Consider the following 13426-nt stretch of genomic DNA (forward strand, 5'->3'; position numbering starts at 1 on the left):
CACTTTCCACCTGCACCTCCTCCTCCCCCTCCCCCTTGCACTCTTCCCCCTTCCCTCGCTATAGCACTTCTGCATTCTCAATGTCACTGGGCCTAGTAAGATTGTTTTTTTGGTCTTCCCTTGTTCCCCTCCCTTGCCTCGTTGTGCCCTGAAACACTTGTGTATGAGCGTGATACAAATAAAATATCATATCATATATCCTTGCAGCAACCGGGAGCTAGTGGAGAGTTTTTAGGGCCTGAGAGATGCGGTCCCTGGGCTTGAGGCCAAGGGTAAGTCTTGCAGTCCTATTCTGGATCAACTGGAGGGGCCATAGAGAAGAGGAGGGTAGATCAAGGAAAAGGCTACTTTAGTAGTCTAGCCTAGAGAGAACCAGAGCTCTAGAGACATTGAGCTTCTGGGGGAAAGTGAAGAAAGGAAGAATTCCTTTGAGGAGGTGGAGTTGAAAGTGGGACTTCTTGGCAAGCTCCTGAATGTGGAGATGAAGGAAAGAGAGGAGTGGAAGATGACTCCAAGGTTTCTGGCTACAGAAGAAGGGGATACCTCATAGAAGATGGCCAGAGTGAGGGACAGAAAGAGGGAGCAGGAGTCTCAATAGGAAGGATCTCAGTCTTAATGGCATTGAGGCAGAGATCATTGGAAGTACACCAGGACTGGATGGCAGATAGGCAGTCAGGAATTATGGAGGAAGAGAAGGATCAGAGGGAAGTTTGAAGAAGAGTTGTCATCTGCATAACACTGGAAGTTTGGGGAGAAGGTGGAAATGAGGTGTACAAGATGAGCAAGGTAGTTGTTGAAAAGCCATGGAGAAAGGTTGGTGCCCTGTGGACGTCGCAGGGGGGAGATAGAGGTGGGGGAGGAGAAGGAGCCCAGAATGACCTGGGACTGACGGTCACTGAAGGAGGTCAGCCAGTCCAGTGCCCTGTCCGAGATACCTAGGGTATCGCGGAGTTATTTTATGAGGATGGAGTGGTTGACTGTATCAAATGCACAGGAGAGATCAAGTAGAATGAGAACAGCTGGAGAGTTGAAATCAAGAGATGCGAGCAGTTCCTCACGGGTGTTCAGAAGAGCAGTTTCCATGCCTATGGATGCTCAGAATACAGACTGGTCGTAGAGGCAACCAACAAGTTCAGTGTGCTGGATCAATTGGAAGACCAGCTTCTCCAGGAGTCAAAGATGACCCAAAGATTTTTAGCCTCACAAGAGGGTGAGGGGACGGGACCGAAGGAGGGTGGCCAGAAAGTTGGGGGAAAGAGGGAGCAGGTGTCCCAATGAGAAGGATCTCTGTCTTACTGGCATTAAGGCAGAGATCATTAGCGGAGCCCCATGCCTGAATAGCAGTCAGACAGGAATGAGAGGAAGGGGGATGACGTAGAGGGATGGACACTTAAAGGAAAACTGAATGTGCACTATGGAAGTCGAACTTTGGGTTACATGTCGTGTGGACAATTAATCGTCACCTGAAGAGGTTGCTGACCGCAGTGATGCATATTTTTTCCTACTGCCAAGGTTTTCTCATGCATAACACCAAGAGGAGTATGGGTCCATGAAGGTGTAATTTGTCCCCAGCCAGAGGTCAGAAGGTGTGCTATAAACAGAATTATGTGTGACTTTATGCACACTTCTGGCATGTTCTCCACTCACTACGAGATCATGGGGTCGCAAAATATGCAGTGGTTCCGTAGAAATGGCATTTATTTGAGTGCCATTGGCAATGCCGTTTTCTTTTACACTGTGCAAGAAGCATTGATCAGAATGTGGTACAAATGTGAGTAGAGGCAAACCAAAACGCATACAAAGAGAAAATACAAAAAAGTATGTTAAAAAAACCTTCTTACATCTACGATGGAAGACCGAAACCCCTACCCAGTTTGATATTGTTTACCCCGCCCCCACCTCACCATCACGAAAAGGTACTGGATTTCGCTGTACTTTCAGGATTACACGTGCCACATCCTGGGTGGCTATGTCGATGGAGAAATCATGCATACTTGAATTGCACTTTGTAGTGGATGTGCTTTGGAATGGCATGACATTTGTACTGTAAATGTGTAACGGTACATTTAAAGTGTTGTACAGGAGCGACAGTGTTGGATGATGGTGGCATTGATTCGATTGGTGGATGCATGTTTGCCTATGTACGCGTAACCCAATGAAGTAGAGCTACAGAAAAGATAGTTCAAAGGGAAGAAGGACTCTTCCAGCTTTACAGGGGTGCGGCCCGTGGGCTACTTTGGGAGGCAGACATGCAAAAGCTGCCCTTTACACCACCTTGCCTATTTGACATGGCAGCGTGGGGATTAGCCAATCAAGTAGTGTGGGTGTGGTTAACAGGAAGGGGCGGTGAAACTGTTGTACATTATACTCTGCATACTGAGGGTGGCTGACATGGCAAAACGCATTGTGTTGACTGTAGGTAATCCCTTTATCCTAGATCTGCACAACTATGCCCTGCAAAGACATTGACAGCAATTTTGATTTGGAAGGAGTGGACACATTGTGGAAAACTGTGTATGAGTGCAATTTCACCGATATGCATGCATTTTGCAAAGATCTTGCCAGTTTTCCAGTAGTAGATGTTATTGTCATCCACTACGGCGGCATACATATGTGTTACCTGCCTTGCTTAGATTTGTTCCGTAGACTGAGGAGATTGCTGAATGTCGTGAGGACGCTTTTTCCCACCACCAAGGTGCTTTTCTCATTCATAATACCACAAAGAGTATGGCCCCCTGGCTCATGGATGTTGTTCCGAGCCAGACACAGGAAGGTGTCTCGTCAACAGAAGCATGTATACTTTTTTGTCTGCTTGTGGAATATTCTTCAGCAACAATGACCTCATCAGTTGTGGAAATGCAGAGTTCTTCCAAGAAAATGGCATTTTCTTGTCACCCATTGTTTGTTTGTTTGTTTGTTTGTTTACAAAGCGCTCCATACCCAGAGGCAGCAGGGTGCACTTTTGCATTGGCAATGCACTTTTGTTTGCTCGTCTACAGGATGCAGTGAAGAGTTTACTGTACTAATGTGAGCACAAGAAAACAGAAAAGCTAATTAAAAAAAAGGTGCTTCTGTGGAAGCATTAAAAAAACAGTCTCTTTTATGAGTCGCCCCGAACTCCCCCCTACCCTGGTTACAAGTCATACCCCCACGCGCTGCATGAAAGCCACATCTGGGAATTTTGCGGGCGGTAGCCATGAAAATGGAACTGTGGGGATTGTCCAATCAGATGCTTAGGTTGTGCGGCAACAGGAAGAGGGATTCCTGCTTCACTCGGCCCGACCCTCAACGTACTTGGGGACCCGCACGCGCCACATTTGCCGCTTCTCACTATGCTGGCCTATGGAAATGGGACTGTAGCGATTGTCCTATCAGGTGGTGCTCAGGGTGTGCGTCACAGGAAAGCGCGCCAATAGGAAGGACTGCTCCTGCTTTACTGGGGTGCGGCCCTCGCAGTACTCGGAGAAAGGCACATGCCACAGTGTGCCCTTCTCAGCATGCGGATCAATGGAAATGGGACAATGGCCTTTGGCCAATCAGATGCTCAGGGTGTACGTCACAGGAAAGAGCACCAATATGGAGTAGGAGGAGTCCTGCTTTACTGGGGCACGGCCCTCGCGGTCATTGGGGAAAGGCACGTGGCACATTTTGAGCTTCTCACATGGTGGCCAATGGGAATGGGACTATGGCCTTTGGCCAATCAGGTGCACTGGGTGTGCCTCACAGGAAAGGGTGGCTTTCACATTCCCCATTACTTTGTGTACTGCAGCTGGCAAACACGCCAAGATGCACAGTTTTCGTTGTGTGTGATGGCTTTGTGGAAGATCTGTGCGTGTATGCCCTCCTAGAAGACTTGTCTGGCAATTTTGGTTTGGAGGGAGTGGACACTTTGTGGTGTAGTGTCGAAGCGGGCTGTTTCAGCGGACTGCATGTAGAATGTCGACGCGTGGCCTCTTCGGCAACTATTGATGTTGTCATTGTGCACTTTGGAGCCTTCTTTTTGAGTTACATACCTTGTTCCAGTGTGTTCAGTCAACTGAAGATCATGATGAAAGCAGTGCAGCGCATTTTTTCTACTGCCAAGGTGCTTTTCTCGTGTATACCCCCGAGAATAGTGTGGAAGTATTCCAATGATTCCTGCTGCCAGCTAGAGATAGAAAGGGGTCTCGTCAACAGAATCATGGGACTTCTTGAGCGGGGGTGGGATGTTCTTCTGTGAGAATGAGAACATTGGTTCGCGATACATACACCTTTTCAAGGGAAATGGCATGTCTTTGTCAAACAGTGGCAATGAAATGTTGTTTCACAATCTACACACTGCAGTGAAGACCCTATTGTAAGAATGTGAGCTGGTGTTGAAAACACACATTTACATATGAAAACCACAAAAAAAGTGTTTCTAGGTAAGCACCTTTTTAAAAAAAAAAAAGTTATTTTAAGAGTCAGCACAACTAACGACGTCCGCTCCCCTTCTTAAAAGTTATTCCCCCACTCCTGCGTGCGCCCAGCCCGGGAAGTCCACGAATATCGCAATAGTTGCAGGGTGGCACGTGTTACATATGCCCCTTTTGCAGATGATGAACATAGAAATTGGCCTGTAGAGACTACGGGATTGGGCATTAAAGTTTGTGGGTGTGGTGTGTACGGACAGACTGCTACACAGTGTATTTGGCAACAGAAATGCAGAGGGTGCGGTTATGGCTGTGTGTTTCACGAGGCATAGCGTGCAGGTTTTAGGGGATTACGACTAACATTGACTGAAAGTGAATGGAAAACACTGTGCAGTGGCTACTCATTTTGCAATCTATCATGTGCATGAGTCGTGGTATGGAGTAGCTACAATGAAGTGCCTGATTTTGGTTCCTCTGTGTGACACTTTGGTGCCAGGCAATCATGCAGATATTATTGTTGTTCATTGTGCAGGGAAAGTTGCACAGCATGTTACATGAGTTTCCGTGCCATTTGCGATGAAGGTGGCACTTGCCCAGTTCATGCGTTTGTTTCTGATCTCTTGCATAAGTTTCTATCACATTATGCAGCCACCGATGTGGCAGCGTCCTTTTCTATTTGGTCCGTGAATGCAGACAGCGCAGTACATTGCAATGAAGTGTATTTGTGCCTTTGTTCGGCATGTGCCAATGGCATACTTCGCTCATGGGAATATGACGTTTCACAGCACAAATATTTTTCCCCAGCTATAATGTTCATCTTACTATGCCAGCCATCCCGATTTCTGCACACCCCATCTAACTTGGCTTGGTGCCCTTCTTGAAAGTAGTGATATTTTTTTGTACTAAGTGCTGCGCACTGACTCTTGAAAACGCTCTGCAACACGTAAAGAAACCTCTATACACAGCGACCCCCTTTCTGACCGATTGAAGTATAGTGTTTACCACACTCCCACGCCTCGCGTCCTGCACGCATGCATTGGCAATTCCTTTATTGATCTGTGAAAGGTGCTTTCTTTATTTACCTTTTTTCTTTCCCAGTTCATTTTCCTTTATTATGCTGTTCTCACACACGCTACAGAAGGAACGGCAGGAAAGGTCCAGTACAGAAGGGCTAGCACCTGCCTGGATACTATAGGGTCTCGGCAAAACAAGGGTACTGGTATGCTTGGGGTTAGCCAGTGTGAAATATAAATGAATTAGAAATGTCCTCCCGGTCTAGACCCACATAACCTAAATGGTTATCAATTTTGCATGCAAATATGTGTACTGAAACACTCCTTGACAATGAACAGATATTCAGAAAGATTGATGTTAAACCTTTATATCAAAAAATGGTACATATAGTAAAATCCAACTTGGAAGAACATATACAATCAAAAACATAAATGTAAATCTTCCATTTGTAAGTTGAGTATTGAAACTTTCAAACAAACAAAAAAAGGGTGCAAATTAGTACATCAAAAAGAATACACAAACGAAAAAGACATAAAAACAATTTTCAATATTGACGGAAAAACCAGTTATTTATCACTGGGATGCTTAGATTAAATCAGAAAGCAAAAACACAGAGTGATGAGTACAACTGTATCTCTATTCAAAATAATAAGAAATAGAGCAAATAAGCAGTATTCTATAGTGATTAGAATCAATTCCCAAAGCTGAGGATGTTATGTGTCGGGATAGGGTCTGCCAACGCTGCAGGGGGAATAGATAAGCAACATGAAATGTGGGTGCTTTACATAGGTGACATGATCCCATCAGTGGAAAATGCCACATGAGCAAGATGGTCCTGGTGGTCCAAAAATGTTGCTGTGAAGGACCTTGTTTTCCCTCTGATACAAGAAAGCGTTTCGGTGGAACAGAATTGTTAAATAGGTACTTTTCATGCGAAGAGAATGTACTCCGCCTTCATCAGGGCGATAATTAGCAGGACCCTGCGTGGGTGAAAAGGGGAGAGAGGAAAAAGAAAATGGAAAAAAAGAAAAAAGGGGGATGAGTCACCAGAATAGATAAAGACATGAAATAAATCAAACATGGAGGTGGATCTATACAGAATTACTTGGCATGCAAAAATAGGGATTAAGTCAAGGAGACAGACTTCGATCCTGGTTGAGTCTGAGGTATATCTCATAGCCACATACAAACAAGCCCCTATGTGGAGAGGGAAGTCTCGGGAAAAGTTCCGATGAATCTCCCCCCAAACAGGGGGCAGAGAGAACAGATTGTGGCATTGGGTCCCCTTTGGAAGAGTAATGCAAGGGTCACTGGCTGCTACCCGCCGGTCAGAGGGCCAAGGTCCAAGCGGGTGAGGCAGGACAGGCTAGAGGGGTGATGATAAGCTTACCTAGAATGGATGGGAGCCGTAGGAGGCTGGGAGGGGGGTGCTTGTCGCTGAAACGGGGAAATGGAAAGGTCCATTTGAAATTCTTAATGGTCCATAGGTCATCAACACTGGACAGGGCAGTTGGAACCTGAAGGGGGGAAATAACCAGCAATAAATGGAAAGCGTTTGTTGGGACCAAGGGAACCCAAGGAAAGTGCTGGGCACGGTCTGGTAGGAAAGGAAATTACCTGGGCAGTGTCTTCTCAGGAGGAAGTGAAGAGAGAAAAGAAAAGGACCGCCAATTGATCCGTGGCTGGAGACGTCTAGGTCCACGTCAGTGGATACTATAGGGGACATGCCGAGAGACGGAATTATTGGGTGGCCCTAACCTACATAGGCCCCCCAGTCATTGTAATGCTCCCGTAAGGACCGTTCTCACGCACTTCCAAGTTCCTTCTCTCTGTACAGTAGCGCATGGCAGTACATGCACAATACAATGCCATTTGTCGGATAAGGGTCTGTAGCGCGGCATATGGTTTGCAAAGGCTGTTTTGCAGCTTCGCTGCCCTACAGGAGTGCCCCTCTTGTTGCTCGCAGCAGATGTGGGAAATGCTGTACATGAAAGTACCATACGGAATTGTTGGAAAGGCAGTAGCCTGCCCACTGGTCCCTTGTGCTTTGATTTCATTTGTCGTCACATGTAGTACAAACACTTTATGCTACGCCATTAGTGTTAGGGGTAGCATTCACAAGAATGTTTACAGCGTGAAACCCCATTTCATTACGTGCAGCCGGAAGCCACTTATTCTGTGCGAACCATGCAGCTATAGCGCTTTTCTAACCACCACTAAGGTTGTTTGCGCCCTGCATATTCTGCTGTTTCCTTACTTGCCTTTACATGCACTAGTATGTGCATGAGGAAGGTGCACCAGCTTTGCTATTTTGCAGACTTACTACAAACTGTCCCACCTGCAGTTACATACTTTCCGTCACACTGCTGAGTGAAGACACAATGTATCTGTTTCACAGGTCGTGGAAAGGCAAGCAGCAGATAAATCAAAGTCATGCGACATTTAACATTCCCACGTGACACTGCCGGTTGCTGTTCCTTGTTTACTAGTGGCCGTTATGCAGTTAGGAGTACTTTAGGCAGACATTGGTAGGTTTGCAGAGACAGCCACAAAGTCGCCAGCAGTACTTTAAAAGCGGTAGCCTACTGCATGAATCTGTAGGGCTGGCGACAGGGGTGGTGTTACCAGCATACAGTGGATGAACTATGCATGGGTGTAGGTGTGGAGCGGAAACACGTGCGCTTCCAAAACTACTTAAAAGTGCATTCGAAGATGCAGGCATGCGGCCACCTATGTCCTACGGGTGATTGCACATACGCCAACCAGGTGCAGTCTCCCTAGGAAACGTTCATATTGCTCATGTGTAGTCATCTCGGCCAGTAGTGTGCGACACACATTTATCATGCACTGTTAACACAAAAAGAGAGGCTACTGACACACTAACCAACATTTACTATGTACATCTGTAATTGGTATGATACAACAACACTATTTGGAAAAGTAAGGGGTAGCGCAAATGGATACATACACCAGACAATTTGCCCTTTCCACATGTTTATCATGAGGGCAGCCAAGGAATCAGTAACAAACCATTGTTAACGGGACATTATGGTTATGTTGCCGTACCAAATACATATCCTCTTTACAGAAAATGCTATGGTAAAGCGATATCTCTACATATTACCCCACCAAAAATATCGCCATACATATGGTTGTTTGTCTCGCCATACGCAATATTTTTGTGGGAGCAGGGGATGTGGGGGTGTGCCCCGCACATTTAAAAATAATGCAGGGGTTGCAGGGGTGTCCCCCGCAGGGTCCATGGCTCAATATTGCGGAAAAATATGGCGATATTTTTGTATCGCAATATTTTTGCAGCGATATTAACACATGGAACTGGGAAAGCAAGGTTTTGCTTACAGTGCCCTACTAAACATCTATGAAATTCACTAACCAAAAACGTTGTTAAAGGGACTTTATGGTTAAGTTGCACCACTAAAAAACCAATGAAATTCAATGGAAAAAACGTTTCTACAGGGACGTTATGGTTACAGGTAAAACCTAAAAACCCCAGAAATTTGCAAGTTATGGTACAGTATGCAACCATAACTTGCGCTACCACTGTGCACTGCAAGGACTAACACCCATTACATCACAGATGGCATCACAAATGTCATGAATTACATGACTGATGACATCACATGTGCATTTAGTTTTCATGAAAAGCCTCCACAAGGGATTGGCATTGTAATGTTGGCAGAAAACTTTCACAGATCATTGAAAGAACTATCATGAGATAAATAAGTGCACTAACCAATGCATTTCTACAAACACCATTGCATTACAGAGCTTTTTCCAGTACATAACCCAACTCATGTAGAAACTTAGGCAATGTCTGCAGCATGCATCACAGAGGTGCACTATTCAAAATCTTCCCATGTTGGATAGTAAAATGATGAATGCTTTCGTTTCAAGGTTTTGTGTACTCTGCAACATGTAATAAGTAGCTAAGAATGCCTCACTTACTACATAATGGTACTACTATACACAAAACCTAAAGAGATAGCGCATACAAATATGAGCATATACAAGGAAAGTGAAGTTAGCAAAACAGTAGCAGTACTACCAGAAAGTGTTCATACCCTGACTGATTACCTTCGTGCACAGAAATGATTGCTGTGTTTTAGGCTGTATTCTTCCCATATGTATATGTATCATATGATGTGACTGGCCCATAAGGAAAGTAGTGTAAGAACATGTAAAGGGCAAGGTCAACAAATAGTGTACCTTTTGAATTGTTAGTTCCTGACTGAAAAAAAGCACCCACTATACTTGTGTCACTGACCAAAAAAAGGCGAGCTACACGTCATGTCATCAATGACATTTGTGATGTCATGGGTGTAAGTCCTTCCAGTGCACAGTGGTAACGCGAGTTATGGTTGCGTACCGTACCATAACTTGCGAATTTCTGGGGTTTTTAGGTTTTACCTCTAACCATAACGTCCCTGTAGCAACATTTTCCCATTAAATTTCATAGGTTTTTTTGTGGTGCAACTTAACCATAACGTCCCTTTTAACGTTTTTTGCAACTGTGTGTGTGTGTGTGTGTGTATATGTATATATATATATATATATATATATATATATATATAGAAACAAAACCCAAACCCCCAGATCCACAATGGAACCCGGGAAAAGCAGGCCAGCGGAATGCACTCCCAAGAACAGCTGAGAAATCACAGAGGCAAAACACAATCCAAAGTTTTACCAGAATGACAGTGCTTTATTTACGTCAGCATGGCAAGGAAAGAAACCAGAAAACGACGCGTTTCGCGGTACATAGACCGCTTGATCACGTTCAAAGCGCAAACATAAACAAGGTGACTTTAAATAGGATCCTTAGTCTCTATGATCTCCATGTCGGACAGAGTGTATACATTCACAACACAGTGCTTTTTCTGTAGTTCAAATACAGACATCTTTATATGTTTAAAAACCAGTGTAATTGCTGCAACATTTATGCACATTGAAGGATCTCTTTGTGTGCAAGTCACATTATTAAGCGATATTTACAATTATTCTTTACACATGCTTAAGAGTGAAATGAAAATAAGAATAATTAGAAAGCTCCTGTGTTGTCGGTGTTATTACATCGAGAATAATGTACGCTTAGTGCATTGCATTCATTCTAAAAAGACAACCATACTTTGAGCGTATTTAAACTCTAAATGCATGCCATTTTTATCTTGTCGCTACAGTGACTATTTTAGCAGCTATCAAGATATCTCCGTATTCAAACACCGTACAATTCTGCCCTGAGCCTTCCGAAAAAAAGGTTAAGACCTCCAGTAGCTTTTATATATTTGCTACTCGAACATCCGCATTTGAAATCTATTGCGGTAGTTATTATGTTGACACGGACCCAAATGCTGTGTTAAGTTGTTGTCAAAAGGTGAACAAAAGCTGTTGCTGGCATTCATCAATTAAATATATGCTATGATGTTATGCTGGATTTAAAAACTGAGTTGACTACCTTGTGCAAAATTGCGAAGCAGCAACATCCCGGATGCTTACTCTGAGTAGACTAATCCTAGCCTATAAAATGCTCAGTGCCTTTTTGCTATAAAGTGCAAAGTGCATACCTAGCTATAAAGTGCATATATATCTTACCAACTCTCATAAAGCAACCTTCCAAGGCCAAGGATAGAGGCCTAAACTGTTCATCTGTGAAGCTGTATAATTGTGTATAGAGGTTAAGAACAAGCACTTGTGCCTGCAGCTTGTAACTGTTCTTAAAACCAGTTGTAGAAATGGACAAAATGTCCTTTGAGGAGTCAACATCCGATGGGAGAAGACTGGTGGAGCTCTGGTGGCAGGGCAAGAGCTGCGGTTGAAGGATATATCTTAGTGGGAGAGACAATCGACTGTCTAGCATGTCACCATCACATTAACACTAGCACTTCCATCAGGGGAAAGATTATGTAACATCTGCACTGGTGCTAAAAAACTGAACAAATGCACTTACCACCCATTTTGCTTCTTCTGTGATATGAAATGGGTCTGGCCGTTTTTTGCCCCAATCCATACAGAAAGGTTTTTCCATTGAGGCAAAAATGATGTAGTCTGTTTTTTGTAGTTTGCTTGCTGCATAGGATAAGAAGAAACACTGCCTCAAACAAGGCCCCATCTTTCACAAGGACAAAGTGGAGCAACATTTGTTTTGTTCTTTGCTCCAGGAATAGAAAAGAAAAATCGGTTTATGTGCTCAGTTTCCTTTTTATCCTGGCTAAGTTTGAAGTAGGTCCTACTGGCACAATTCCCTATAGCAGTGGCAAAAAATTGTCAAATCATTTAACTCCATTGTAAACATTGATATTTAAGAAGGATTGGGGAAAATCTGATTTGCATCATCTTGTATTTTACTAGCAACAAAGTTGATGTCAAGTTTATTTGTTCTACAAAGGTAGCGGGCGCCCCTCTCTCGCAAGAACAGACATGATAACCTGTTCAGTGGTTATTAACCACTTGAGAGTTCGCAGCCACTGCTTTTACTCACTGTGCCTTTCACAGATGGGAAATATCCATTTGCATATCAGTCTTTGTCCTGCCCAGGGGCAGTCCAGCACCGAAATACAATGGCAACTCCAATCTGAACGAGAGTACCACCAGCAACCCCATACACGTGTTTCACCCTTGTTGGGGATCATCAGTGAGGTGAAGCTGATGCCTCTCTAAGCACAGTGAGAGGGAGACCACGTCTGGTTGCCCCCAGGAGACCTAGGGTTACCAATCCCAGGTTCCTTAACAAATAGTTTTACAAAGGTAGCGGGCGCCCCTCTCTCGCAAGAACAGACATGATAACCTGTTCAGTGGTTATTAACCACTTGAGAGTTCGCAGCCACTGCTTTTACTCACTGTGCCTTTCACAGATGGGAAATATCCATTTGCATATCAGTCTTTGTCCTGCCCAGGGGCAGTCCAGCACCGAAATACAATGGCAACTCCAATCTGAACGAGAGTACCACCAGCAACCCCATACACGTGTTTCACCCTTGTTGGGGATCATCAGTGAGGTGAAGCTGATGCCTCTCTAAGCACAGTGAGAGGGAGACCACGTCTGGTTGCCCCCAGGAGACCTAGGGTTACCAATCCCAGTTTCCTTAACAAATAGTTTTACAAAGGTAGCGGGCGCCCCTCTCTCGCAAGAACAGACATGATAACCTGTTCAGTGGTTAATAACCACTTGAGAGTTCGCAGCCACTGCTTTTACTCACTGTGCCTTTCACAGATGGGAAATATCCATTTGCATATCAGTCTTTGTCCTGCCCAGGGGCAGTCCAGCACCGAAATACAATGGCAACTCCAATCTGAACGAGAGTACCACCAGCAACCCCATACACGTGTTTCACCCTTGTTGGGGATCATCAGTGAGGTGAAGCTGATGCCTCTCTAAGCACAGTGAGAGGGAGACCACGTCTGGTTGCCCCCAGGAGACCTAGGGTTACCAATCCCAGGTTCCTTAACAAATAGTTTTACAAAGGTAGCGGGCGCCCCTCTCTCGCAAGAACAGACATGATAACCTGTTCAGTGGTTATTAACCACTTGAGAGTTCGCAGCCACTGCTTTTACTCACTGTGCCTTTCACAGATGGGAAATATCCATTTGCATATCAGTCTTTGTCCTGCCCAGGGGCAGTCCAGCACCGAAATACAATGGCAACTCCAATCTGAACGAGAGTACCACCAGCAACCCCATACACGTGTTTCACCCTTGTTGGGGATCATCAGTGAGGTGAAGCTGATGCCTCTCTAAGCACAGTGAGAGGGAGACCACGTCTGGTTGCCCCCAGGAGACCTAGGGTTACCAATCCCAGGTTCCTTAACAAATAGTTTTACAAAGGTAGCGGGCGCCCCTCTCTCGCAAGAACAGACATGATAACCTGTTCAGTGGTTATTAACCACTTGAGAGTTCGCAGCCACTGCTTTTACTCACTGTGCCTTTCACAGATGGGAAATATCCATTTGCATATCAGTCTTTGTCCTGCCCAGGGATTGGTAACCCTAGGTCTCCTGGGGGCAACC

Source organism: Ambystoma mexicanum, chromosome 3p (assembly GCF_040938575.1).
Source record: "Ambystoma mexicanum isolate Mex_15411 chromosome 3p, UKY_AmexF1_1, whole genome shotgun sequence".
Classification (NCBI taxonomy): domain Eukaryota; kingdom Metazoa; phylum Chordata; class Amphibia; order Caudata; family Ambystomatidae; genus Ambystoma; species Ambystoma mexicanum.